Source organism: Calidris pugnax, unplaced genomic scaffold (genome assembly GCF_001431845.1).
Source record: "Calidris pugnax isolate Ruff unplaced genomic scaffold, ASM143184v1 scaffold273, whole genome shotgun sequence".
NCBI classification, from domain to species: Eukaryota; Metazoa; Chordata; class Aves; order Charadriiformes; family Scolopacidae; genus Calidris; species Calidris pugnax.
This window is the reverse complement of record NW_015094508.1, coordinates 4894789-4908647: the sequence shown is the minus strand read 5'-3', so window position 1 is coordinate 4908647 and position 13859 is coordinate 4894789. Positions and strand designations below refer to the sequence as shown.

At 38.3% G+C, this 13859-nt stretch overlaps 1 protein-coding gene across 2 annotated transcripts in view; it reads left to right on the top strand.

Annotated features, from left to right (window-relative positions):
• The first annotated feature begins 2453 nt into the window (after positions 1-2453).
• The window catches only part of LHFPL2 (lipoma HMGIC fusion partner-like 2), a 90549-nt gene continuing 79143 nt past the window's right edge, over positions 2454-13859 (top strand). The window contains exon 1 of one of the 2 annotated variants that reach the window (XM_014965123.1): positions 2454-2565. The gene's annotated coding sequence lies outside the window, so the exon portion shown is untranslated. Of the gene's footprint in view, positions 2570-13859 lie in introns of both variants that reach the window. The other variant, XM_014965124.1, reaches the window with a different exon arrangement.

Genomic DNA, 13859 nt, shown 5'->3' with positions numbered 1-13859 from the left:
TAGAAATGAAACCTTGGAATTCAAAGTTTATATAAAGCATGCTTTCTATCAGTAATATTCATATACTTACATTCCATCTTTGTCTTTTGAGCATTTTATCTTGCTCCTTCCCAAGCTTCTCTATTTTGTCTCTTTGCCTGGACCATTACCATTCTCTGTTTTGTAGTCCTTGAAAGAAGGAAATACAGATGGTAGCATTCCTGAACAAAACTGGTCTTTAGCTTTATCTAATGTTTGAGATTCTTTTGCTTAATTTGGGGCTTGCTTAGTTTTAAATCCCAACATTGACTTCTGAAGGTACTTCAAGGCCTCAGTTGCTAGCAGTCAGACTTTGTTTAGAAGCTTATTCTCAATGAGGCAAATTTTACAGTAGGGCACGGGGCACTGGCACTACTCTGCTGCTTAAAAGGACCCATTTTGTTTTGGGAACCGTGAAGGAGCCAGTGTTGCAAATTTGCTGTAATCAAAACCCAATGAGACTGATTGTTAAGGAAAAAAAAAAACCAACATACAATACTGAAACAAAAGTTTTACAGATGGGCCTGGTGAGATTATTTTTAGACGTGTAAATTGATTGAGTGTTATCAGTAACACATTTTTTTACTTGAACTGCAACCAATGCTTTGACAGTTTTTCCTGCTTAGCCACTTAAAGATTAAATTAGAGTGTTTTACAAATAATTCTTCTTCTATCTAGAACTTTTGTTTTTGAGATCTATAGATATGAAATAAATAACTTTAAAAAAAGGTGATTTTTTCCAACAGGAGAGAAGCAATGCAGTATGCTGTCTGTTACACAGATTTATGGAGATCATTGGAGGCTGCTGAGCATAGTTCTACAAGATTATTATAGGAATACAAGCACAGTCTATGTCAAGCTTTCTGGATTGCTTACTTCTAAAATAAGCCCCAACAGTGGAAAAATTGCAGATTAAAGACTAGTGTACTCTATGCTTCTATGTCTCGAGTTTTGTTGCTTCTGAATTCTGATTTTCCCAAAACTCTGTAGAGATTACAAGCAGTAAACGGACTATATTTTGGTTGCTATGAACAAATGAGGAATTTGAAAATACAGAAACAAGAAAGCAGTAATTGATCCTGGTGTTCCACAGGAACATCTGTCTGGAGTTTCAAAGGCAGCTAACTATCAGCTAAGGCAGATTTTCTGTCTGGCTGTGTAAGGATTGTGTGAGCTTGTTGTGTCTATGTTGAAGCTGCTATTGTTCTCCTGCTGTGAAATGACAGATGGACATGTCTATCCTGAGAGATTTGTGACTTTTGGCTGACTTGTACTTTCCGAATTCATGCATAATAGAGCTTGTTCTAGTCCTTCAAGAGGTAGGTAAAAACAAAAATAGAAAAAAACCCAACACAAATTAAACATATGGTGCCAGGCTGTATTGTGAAATCATCAAAAGTATATTCCTTTCTTCTTTTTGAAGACTGATAAGTTATTTTCCTGAAGGGGAGCTATCAGCTTTTGGTTTATTTTTGTAAGGATGTAACATCCGCTGCATATGTATGCATGTAGTTTCATTTGCCTTAGATAAAGGAAATTGTGGTGCTATTCTAGAGAACTTTTACAGCCAACCAGTACTAAAAACTGGGATCCTAAGAAAAAGGAATAATTATGAAGAAGACTGAATTTATTGACAGCTTGGGAGGGGAAGGTGTATAATTCAAAACTCCTTTTTTTTTTTTTTTTTTTTTTTCCCTAATGAATTACCATGTCCTTAGAAACATGAGTTTGCTGTACTTCATATGTAGCATAAATGTGTGTTAATTGGGGTAATGAAAATATTTTAAGTATATGAAAATAGGGTTTGTCTGACAAAAGCATATTAAAGACATTCATCTCTGTTCAGGTCAGATAAATGCATTTTTGTGTTGAACTAAATGATCCTAGCATTTACAAAGGAGAAGAAATTGGTACTGGTTTTAGAACACCTGTAGGAAAAGTACTACTGAATCAATTGGAATCACTGTTATGCAGTAAAATTAAATGCTGGTGCTTACTCTTCAGTTTGCTGTTGTTTAGTTCAAACACTGGCATTTTTGTTTCTATGTTTCCTCTGGAAGTTTGTGAATTGTTAAGGTATGCTAAGGCAATCCATTGGTCAAGTATGCACCACTGTAATTGTTTAAACTGGGAGCTATAAAGCATCCTTCTAGACTGAAGGATTTATTTAAACAAAGTGTTTATTTAAGTCCTGTGCAAACAAATACACAATGAAGAGCTATATATTGTAGAAGGGGAAAATATGGAATGGGCTGTGGGTCAAGGCACTTTTTCTTTTCTAGGATGTTTTGTTGTCATATGAATTATAGGTGCATATTTTTTAAGTTACTAGAAAGGTAGCTGTTAATTTTGTTAAATATTTGGCTTGACTTTCCCCACAGTATACTCCAGATGGATGTGTTAAGCTCAGCCCTGTGTTACCTTTCGTTCTGTACAGAACAGTTGAAGGAACCGGCCAAGGCAGTGTGGCGTGTACCTGGACACACGGCAAGGAAGCACAGTGGAAGCACGTCGCTCCCAAACAGAGGATTCATCAGAGTCAGCCAAGTCAGTATGTCTCTCATTTTTCTTAAACTAGTAAGAGATTGTCCGGTTTAATTCCTTCAGCTCCTGTGTTCTGTGAAAAGTGTTTTCTTTCTCCTACATAACCTTATAAATCAGAAAGAATTTGTTCAATTCAGTCCAGTGTACTTGAAATCCAATACAGGTATTATAACCTTGATCCTGCTCAGTAAAGTTTTGATCCAAAACCCAATGGAAGGATTCCTTCTTATCTAAATCAATGTTTGCCAATGTGGACCAAGAATCCTTGCCAGCTGTGCTTCTGAATGGCTCTAAGATGTCATGGTAAAGGCATGGTTGATTTCAGCCATGTCTTTGTTGCATGATAAGTAGTTACTGCTGGCAAAAAAAAAAATATTCAAATTCTGAACTTACTGAAACATGGACATTTGTGAGGAGTAGGGGATAAGAAATTTGCTGATGCCGTCCTCCTTCATGCTTATATGTTATTGGGGTCTCTCAAGTATGCTAGTATACAGTTCTTCTGACTGGGTTTTCGGTAAGTCTCTTAATTGCTTTAGTGCTCTACTGTCTGATGAGATACATCACTGTATTGCTAGCATCTAGAAGATATGAGGCCTTCTCCTTTCTTCAGTCCCATATATGCATTGAAAACAGCAAACTGAAATTGTGCAGTACTTCTCACAGGCCTAAAGCTGACCATAGTAGAAGAACAGGTACAGATATTTTACTGTGTGGTGGGTTGACCCTGCCAGCTGCCCACCAGGACCACTCTGTCATGCCCCTCCTCAGCTGGAAAGGGGAGAGAAAATATGACAAAAGGCTTGTGGGCCAACATAAGCTGATTAGTGCATAGCAACACATTAGTGGAGTAACATCTTCTTCATGTGCTGAATGCATTGTTCAGCCTATCATCTAGGTAACCTGACATTTCCATTTACTTCAAGGCAGGTACAGGAAAAAAGAGATTGCCTTCTTGCTATTCCTGCTATTCTCTGTGTCCTGGCAGGCTGTCAGAATGGCTTGTGTCTCTCCCGTCCCTGACAGGGTGAGCTGCCTCCCAGGCTTACGGAGAATTTCTTAACTACAGGCCTTTTTAGGCACTCATGTTTTGGGAAAACTTGGCAGGAAAGAGGCAGTGCTGACTGCAATTGAGAGCTAGCAAGGGATTTCCATTAGCACAATAGTCCCCTGCTATAGCAATAAGGAGTGCCTCAGACTGGAACGATGGAGACACTGGCTTCCTGCACATTCCCAGCAGTGCAGTCAATACCTGAGCAGGCCCCTGCTTACCAAATCTGGCCAGAGGGGTTTACTGAGGTGTTCAGAAGCGCGCTGTTAAACATGGGTTTAACCAGTCTCTTCTATTTGCCTTCTACTGGTTTTTGAAGGCAAGCAATATGGTTAGTGGCTTAGGCTATTTTTTTCCTATTATCTTTATAATTTTCTTAAATCGACCCACCGATATCCCCTCAGGCAGCAAACTAGTGAATTTTTTTTTTTATCTAGATGGCCAGGAATAACCCTTAGTAAAGCCCATTTATCATCATTTTCTCTCTATCCTCTCCAGAGAAGTCAGCATACTGTGTGATAAACTTGCTCTTTCACTGATTTGAATAGCTTGATGTGCTCAGGTAAGAGCTGGGAGGTTGCTAAACCAAAAAATAGGCATTGTCCTTTTCTTCTTTGTCAGGAATCCTTTAGTCCGAATCTTCAGAGAGTCTTTGGGAAGACAGGAGGGTATTATTCAGAGGACTGGGGAAGGGCAAATGTAAAACTAGACTCCGTATTTCTTTCTTTCTACATATATATATTACTTTTTTTTAAAGGTGCTGGGGAAAATGAAGGGAATTGTAAGCCAGTCAATAAAATCTTAAAGAGGAAAGGAATTCTAAACTGGTCAATGAAAACTTAATCCCCACACAATTTTTAACAAGTTATTAAACAGTTGCTTTATAAGGACCTTTGGGATAATAAAATTGATAAGCAGCCAGTAAAGATTTGTCAAAATCAAACTGTGGCAGACAATTTTAATTTCCTTCCTTGGCAGTATAGCTAGCCAAGTAGATAAAAGATGAGTGGTAGATGGATGAGGTATATTGACTTACTTGGTTTTGACTGCATGTTCTTGACACTCACATACCATTTATAGAAAATGGCTGGGGAACTCCCCATGAAATTGTTACAGAGCAAACACACAAACAGCTAAGAAAAGATGTAAAGTGTAGCTGTTAGTGGGTCACTGATAATTGAGAGAGCATTGCAGATAGGTCCAGTGTATCTTCTGTTTGGGCTTTGCTCTGTATTTGTATTAGGCACTTGGCTAGTAGAGTACAGAGAATGTATTTCTGGACTACAGCAAGCTGGGATTTTGCATTATTAGCATGTTGAAATTCAAGAGAAGTTCAGCGTGATGATGGTAAAAGACTTCTAAGCTGTGTCCTGCAGACCCTGTGAATCCACTGGTTTCTTATAAGGAGTCATGAAGGGCAACTAAAAAAGCAAGCCTATTATCAGTAGGGCTAACTTCATTACACAGGGCCCTGTGCCTCCACTGGAAACTTTAAAGGGATCCCATGTGGGGAAGAAGGTTGGTTGAAAAGCAGTTGTCTTGACAATTTGGAGAGACCGTCCAAACACGACAAGTTGAAATTCCAAAAGGTAAGTGCAACCAGCTATGTTTTGCATAAGGTTTGAAGGAGGAGTAAAAAGCTAAGGTAGTGTAGCCAACAAAAAACTGAGATTCATAGTTGAAGTACAAATACAATCTGAGATGTGTGAACAAGGAATGTCACATGTAAGAGGGGACATAGCTATTATTCTCTGCTTAGCACTTATGAGGTGTCGGGTAGAGGACCCTGTGCAGTTTAGGGATATTAGCTCTTTTCTCCATTTTTTTCTTCCTTCTTTTAAAGGACAAAGACATCTTGGAGTGTGTCTTAAGGAAGCAGCTGTAATAAATTGCTTTGGTAATATGAACCACAAGAAAATTTTGAAAGAAGTGACTTTGTTGCATCTCACAGGGAAAAAACAAGGGTTGTGGGAGAGACATCTCATGGGAAGTGAAAAGCTTTGTAGGTGATGCTGCCGCCATTAGAGGAGGGCAGAAAAAAGTGGTATGACTTGGGAAGGGTAATAGAAATGTAAGAACTGTCTTTTAAGTATGCAGGTTTCTGTGGTAGCTGCCTAATACCCTGCAGCTATTATGTGATTTAGCCCTCTACATATTCTCAATAACTCCTTAGTGTGCATCGTTAAGCACTGAAATAGCTGACTTAAAGATGTTGGGGAATAGCTTTTGAGATTACAGGTTTCCAGAAACAGGTTAGAGACAAAAAAATCTCAAAGAGGAACAAACTGAATCTGATTGTATCTTGCAGTAGGCATTAGATAAGATCTTTTGAAGTCTCTTCTATCTTGTCCTATAGTTTTACTACTATAGGAACAACTTGAGTAAAGGGAAACTAACTGGCTCTTGAAACCAGCTCTTGTAGCAGCTCAGGAATGAGCATTCTTCTGGAAAAATCTTACACCAGACAGCAGTAAGGTGGTATATTTTTTCAGTAGACTTGCTTGTGACCAGAACCAACAAACAGGAAGATATAGGTAACCATGGGACTAAAGTTAACTCTGCCCAAAGAAGGTTGAAACATTCTCAGCTATTTGGACCAATCTGTACTTTTTTTATTTCCTTAATAAATAAAGTAGTTGTCTGAAAACTGTTGTCAACAATTTTATTTTGGTTTAGTGGAAGGAACAGGTTCTTATATGTCACCTAACTGGGGATCAGGGAATCTCAGTTGCTATAGGCATCTAAGTCATTCTAGTTTTCTGGGCTGAAGTATTATTGTCATTCCTGATGGCTCTCGAGCATAGCAGTGAACAGAATTTGAGCAGCAAATTCTGTGAAAAGAAGCAAATCCTATTTCATGACGAAGAGGTTGTGATAAAATGAAATCTTAGCCGGTTTGATGTTTTCCCAATAGAAAGGATATTAGATTTAATATCACCCTCATTTTTAGAAAAAGTTGTGAAAAATGTCTTTTTATGTAATTTTTCTTCTTGCATTGTAATTTATACAGTAAGTACCGTACCACTAAAAAACAAACAAACCAATGAACTCACAAAACACCACCTAATCCACCCCATTCCTGTGCAGCTGGATTTGATTTGCCAGTTTACAGGCTTGCAGATAAATCTGAAGGGACTGTAGATCTACATGGAAATCTAATAATTAACTGAAAGAAAAGTAACATTTAAGTCACGAAGGGGACAGAACTCTTGGGCTAAATGACTTTTCACTCTTTACACTGGGAAGGATCTATGTACTATACTGAGGCATTCCTCAGATATAGGGTCCACTTGTCCAGTCTTGATTTCCACTGAATTAGAAAAGCTTTCTAAAAGTAGACCAATGTTTAACCTCTTTGTGGAATACAGGCTCAGCTTTTAAATCTGTTGTACCTTATTTGTTTTCCTGTTTGAGAGTTGGCTGTGGATCATGGCTTGTTTCCCAGTAGCGAATGAAATCACACATATGAGAGAGGTAAAATAATTTTTCTCATTTGTAATTTTTGTTTCTCAGAATGATTATACATGACTCTGTCCAAATCTGTGGTGTCTTACATTATATTATGCTGTTTGCAGAAATGGTGATTAATGCTGTTTGTGAGCTGGAGGGTAATAAGAGTCTAGTGTCTGTGTACATTTTGTGCCTGTTGGTTTGCCTGCCTTCATCTGGTATTTGGCGTCTCTTCCAGTATTTCATGAGAACAGAAGAATAGCCATGTTCTGGTCAGGCCAAGCATCCATTTAGTTCCACACTCTCTCCAAAGGCTGCTAGTTAAGCTGTTTGGGGGGAAAAATGTAAGAAATGCATGAAATATATATAGTGATTCTTTCCCATGGTTAGGTCCCTTAATTAGTGGTTTAGGAACCTCCTTAGCTAAAGATTGCACCTAAGCATTTGTGTTTTAAATAATGAGTAGTGGGTCTGTCATTCCATTGTGTTCAATGTCTTGCTGCAATGATTCCGTAACTCAAATAAACATTGTGAAGAAAAAACATTTCCTTGATTGTCAGAGATCTGCCATTTAATGGGCTGCCCACTAGGTTTTGCTGTGATAAATGGTTCCTTGTTGACTTTTCCATATATCAACCATTCTGCCAGCCTCTGTGTTCTTCTTTACTGAAGACTTCATGTCGTTTTGGTCTTGGAAGGTTTGACAGTGCTCTGGTGGAAGAGTCAGTATCACAACACTGTGAAAGCACCGCCATCTACTTTGTGGCCCAGGCACTAAATTTTTTGTCACCAGTAAAACTGACTTAAGATTTCCTTAATTAACCGAGGTTCTGTGAGGACTGGTTAATGTCTATGTTCATATATTATAGGTTAGGTGACATCTATAAATTAAGGAGGAACCGAATTGTAGTTCTGGAAGTGATGATAACTTCTATAAGTAGTATATTACTGAAGTTCCTCCCTTTTTATGCTGTACATAGTCATTAATGGTGAATACTATTATTTGATGAAAGATATTTCCACAGGCATTTTTGTGCTAAAAGCACTTGTAATAGCTCTATTTTTATGGCTTTTCCTTTTATTTTCATATAAAAATTTGAGAATAACGAAGGCAATTTTATTACAGCATCTTTGAGAAACATGTTAATGAACAGCTGGCGAGGCTGAGAAACAAGATGTTATGTAAAATTTCAGTTAAATAGGAACATACTTGCTTTAGAATTTAAAATACCAAACATTTGGTTTTAGTTCCAAAAAAAAAAAGTCCATCCTTTTGCTTGATGGTGAATTGGATCTGAACTGCGACTCAATCTGTGTGGCCTGTAAGCGGACTCTCTCTAAGTGCCCTGGCAGTCCAGTTGTGTCTCGCGTGTTGCCCTGTCAGCCAGCCATATCTGCCTCTCTGTGGTTTATCAAATGCTCTGTTACTCCCCTTTTGGCTATTGGCATAGACTACTGGAAAGGACAACCTGGGTGTAGCACTGTGGCAGGTTAGGAACGTATAGCAGCGCTATGATGAGGTGGGAAGGGCTGGCCATTGCCGCGCTGCCAAATGCAAGTGTGTTGAGCATGAGATGGTGAGTGGTGGTAGAAGTTCAGCAGAGAGGCCGGTGTGTCATGGTCTGTGTGGCCTGTCAAAGAAAAAAAGTCTGAGTCCTATTCAGTTGTTCACTCCTCTGTTAGGAGGAAACCACATCATTCTGTGGTATTAGCGTGCATTGCACGTAGCCCTTCCTGCCAGCAAGTGTCTTTTGTACAGTCTTCCTACAAGGTGTTGTCTTCCCTTGGCTGTTAAGTTTCCAGGGTGGGATCTATAGGTGCTTCTTTGTGTAGTTTTTTTTGTTTAGCCGATTGATTTCAGCCATCAACAGAAAGGCAAACTTCTCAAAGCTAACAGGATACCTCTGTTTTACAAAATTGGTCTCCAGTTGGAGAAGGGATTGGAAAACATCCTGTCAGAAGTCTTGATCAACTGTGAAGCACAAATCTGACAAAAATAAGCTTCATTAGTAGCAGAGCTCATGGAACTACTTGCTTTAATTAGTTTTCTATAGCTGAGGAATTCTTTACCGTATAAGGGTTTATTTCAGATGCGTGTTTTCCATTAGCAGACAAACACTATAAATTTTAATTAAAATAATTCAGACTTCACTCCTCCAGAAGTTGATGAAATATCTCTCTCTGTTTTGTGTGATTTCTTCATAGATTGTGTTAGGACCCTTAATGGTGAGAAGGATCGTAGGGGATGACTCATTTGTCCTTCCTGCTTGCTAGGTTGCATGGAGTAGTACAAACTATGTATGTGTAGTTTGCAACTCTACGCTGGAAGTTGCAAGTTTGCACTAGACCGTGTCACTGTCTACTACGCATTATTTGGAACTGCATACCTAGAAGAGCTTGAACTGGGGAAAGGGAAGCTCCTCCTGGAGAGGAGAATAAAGACCTGGTTGGCAGGGGAAAGGTGGGGCCAATAAGTGGCCGGCTATGAAATACCAAACTTAAAGGGAAAATGTTTTACGAGTCTTTCCTCTGCACATTTATCAGTGTTGTTTTGAGTTACAGAAGTCAAAAGCAAGCCACAGGTTTTGGCAGATAGGCTAATGCTTTCTATCCTAGCGATCATAAATGATGACTTAAAATGTTGTGTGTTTTTTTTTTAATAAATTGCTTGTACTATTATCTAATAACTCACACAATGTTTAAGTTAAAATATTACAATCCCTTGGCTCTACTTTATTTTGAATTGTAAAATGTCCCTTTTCTTTAGAAACAGAGAATTCTGACTGGCAAGGTTTATAGGCCAAATAGATCAAATTCTGTGTAGTATTAAAACTGTATATAAGTATTTTTAGTGTTTCAAAATTAAATTGTTCTATAGTAGCCAGTAATAGCATAAAGTTATTCCTATTGACACAATCAGGAGCAGTTGAATTGCTTAGAATATATAACATTTTTGTTATTGCTTTAGTGTTTTGCTTTTGTTTGGTGTTTTTTTATTTGTAGCCATGGGATTTCATATTATAATTTTATATTTGCTTTGCTGTTGATAAATACCAGTCAAAGAGCGGTGGTTTGGGTGGGGGTGTTCTTTGTAGCCTTTTTTCCTAGGCATTGTTCCAAAGTACACAGCTAAAATGCCTTATAGATTTTGTTTAGAGCAGGGGTTTTAATGCAGAGATCACCACTGAGTCTTTTTGATGCAATTTTGCAAATACTCAATTCTTATTCTTTCTGTCAAACTCAGCATTACATTTCAGTGGTGGAGCGTGGCAGTTAAAAATACATGTGATTGTGCTACATGCTGTGTTTCAAAGAGGATCAGAGAACTTCTCAATTTCTTCTGAATATGTGACGCTTTTGGAAAAGTCTGGTAATAAGAGAAGAGCAGAGGACACGAGCATTAATTGTGTAGAAGGCTCGAGAGGTCATCTGCTGCAACAAATGTGAAGCAGAAAGCTTCCTTTGGACTTTTTGGGTAAGGTTGTACCGTGATCTGCTCCTCAGTGCCCAGGACTGAAGTTTATGATGCATGGTAGATGCCTTCAGGCAGAGAATGAGTAGCCAGCTTTTCATTAATTTGTAACAGAGAGACTGGTGGGAACGTTGTTCCATGCTGTGGAGAGCTTGTCGTGAATTCCTTCAGTGTTAAGCAAGCTAAAAATAATACTGTAGAAAATGTATGCTTTAGCCAAACCCTTTGTTTCTGAACATCAATTTGAACAGGGGTTAAAACTACACTATGAAAGTAAAAAGAGCAATAAGTATCCTCCCTCCTTTTATTGTAATCTTAAAGCTATAAAGCTGTTGAATACTTTTAAGTAAAGATTTCTAAATTGGTCAGTAGTGCCGATATAGGAATGATCTGGGGAATTTATCTCTGTGCAATTTAAAGATTATTTTCAAAAACTTGTGTGGTTTTGTAAGCTGTTTGTATCCTTGTAACTATTTTTACGTCCCTCTTCCCACACGTTGATTCTGCGAGGGTACTGGGGTGGATGAACTCCCCCATCTGTCTGTGAATAGATGAGCTGCTGAATCCAGTGGCTCCCCAGTAAGCAGAGCTAAGGAGTAAGTGCACACTAGGTATAACCAGTTTCCTTAGCTGCTGTTTGGAGGCATAAAGTTTCAAGACATTTCAATTTCCACAGGAAAGGGAACAAAGATAAGAGCCACTGGTACAGCCCTTTAAAAACCATGGTGGGATGGGTCATGGAGGGAGAGCTGCCAGCATGGGAAGTGAGAATAACTGTTGGAGGGAGCAGAGATGATGTAGCTGAGGGACCAAATACAGCTGAAAGAGGCTGATTGCAAGGCAAAACGAAAGCCTCCAAAAAGCAAGTAGTGACTTGCAAGCAGGGCATCTTGGCCACGCATGGATTTCTTGATCCAGTCCCCAGACACATTTGAGTATGGGGGGAATCAGACCTGTCTGTATAGGCTTTAATATTGCTGTGAAAATACAATGTGTTTATATTATTTTTAAAGTAAATTTTAAAGTAAAATTTAAAGTAAATTTTGATTAAAGTAAAAAATTTAAAGTAAATTTTAAAAAATGTAGGTCTGTGTGTCTCTTCCTAGTTTCACAGAGTAGAGATGTTAAAATGCTAGATGAAGATGCATAGGTGTGTTTCAGCTACTGCATCTCCTTGAGGAGAAAATGGTCCATGACAAGGACATTCAGGGGAATAAACCTGCTCCCCATGAAGTTTTCACACTTTTCGCACTCACTCAGGAGGCCTGGAGTGGAGGCAATTCCTGCAGATAAATGACTGCACCCTTATTTTTTCCAAATTAAAAAAAAAAAGGGAATTACTGGAGTATCAACCTATTCTGCTGTTCAGTCTTCTTTGTGTTGTGGGGAAAGGGAGGTTGGCCCTGACGTCATTATTTTGCTCAAGGCAAAGAGTGTGGAGATCTCATCTCTGTTCCAGAGACTGTTCTTATGGCCTTCAGCAGTCAACAGTTGGAAACCTTTCTGTGGATCTCATCTTGATTCAAACATTTGCTTTTTATATTTTCACTGGGGGGGACAGGGGACAGGAAATAACTGCAAGCTGACCTAGTATCGCTAATTTAACCTGGTATGTGTGTGTTGCTGAAAGGATATGCATTAGCTGCAAGTATTCTGTTTTAAAACCAGTTTTACTTTGCTAGCTTAGCTCCTCAGGGCAAAGCACGCTTTTGAAATCTCTGTGGTGGCTGGTTGTGATTGGTTTTGATGGCTGCAGTATAGTTTGTGTGTCTGTGAATTCATGAAGAAAGAAAATGAAAATACTAGGTGTGAGGTTAAACTGCATAACCCATATAAATGAACTAAATGCACATCAGAACGTTTCAGCCAGATGGATTTTCATAGTGTGGAGGTCTGTGAATAGAGCTGCTGTCACTCACATGGATGAGGGTCTGGCAAACATAACTCCTTAACTTTTTTGGGGGCAATACTCAGAAATAACAACGATGCATTTGTCAGAAAAATCCTTCCTTAAAATTCAAACAGGAAACAAATGGAAATCCCATTAACATTGTGCTGAACCAGGAAAATACTCTTAATTTACAGATATCCTTTTGACTCTATTCAGGAATGTATTTGTTTTGTAAAGGGGAGGTAGAATTATTGAAGTTAAAAGCTGTTTGGGGCAATGTAAACATATTACTTACCCAAAACACTTAAGCGAAGGAAGTGTGCCCTTCATGCTTTCCCTTAGGAACTAATGCTTTACTTTAAGTGGTAGTAATTTACACAACCTATAAATACAATAAGTAATGTAAACTATAAGGGACTAAAGGTAATTTTTTTTCTTCCTTCCTCTTTTAAGGAGTGTCTTTCATCTCTTTACTGCTCATAGCTCCATTAGGAAAGAGATCTGTACTCTACTATGTTCAAAAGCACTACTAAGAATTCCATGTTTTCTTACACTTAGGCAATAGCCTTAAATATAATTTCCTACTGTTTATGTTAATGGTGGCTTTAAAGTCATACTTGATTGCTGCATAAATATGACATAGAAAGTTGCCATGAAATATTTTTTGGTTTTTTTTTTGCTTTGTTTTTGTTTTGTAGGAATATTAAAAATGTATTTTGGCATCATGGTTGGCTTCACATCTTTCCTGCATGAATCTCAAAGTTGTCTTGTTTTTCTGCTGAAAGCATTAAGCATAATTATCATATTGTACTGAGTTTTATAATAAGGAGTTTTGTTTTATAATCTAGACAAAAGCATTCCATTTTTTTAATACAGATATTCACAAAATGGGGAATTAAAGTGAAGGGCTGTTGCTCCTCTTTACCTTTATGACTTACTAAAGCATCTTCTTCCACTGTTTTTTTCCTTCCCGTTTGAGTTTTTTTAATAATTTGTGTCAGCACTGATTTAGGTCATTTCCATCTTAGATCATCTGTACCACAAAATGAAAAATCTTAGTCCAAAGTTAATGTTTAAAAGGTTGTGGGTTTTTTTTAATAAGGTTGTCCTTCCATACAGGCAGAAAAATGGGAGTCACATCCCTCGCAGGGTAAGACAAGATTCCCGAAGAAATCGAGATTTCCCATAAAGCTGAAAAAAAAAAAAAAATTGCTGTCCGTAGCCAGAGTGTTGTTGTGGAGGTGAGGAGTTGTTTTGCCACAGACTCTTCAATACTATAGCTTAGATTTTACCTGTCTGAAAGGTATTTTTTGCCTTTGCATCCAGCCAGTTCTTTGCCATCAGGAGGCTCTATGGCTTGTTCATGAAGCAGTGTTGGATGACTCTCTGGGTGTGAGGATCCAGAATAGCTTCCAAGTTAAATGTGATATTCT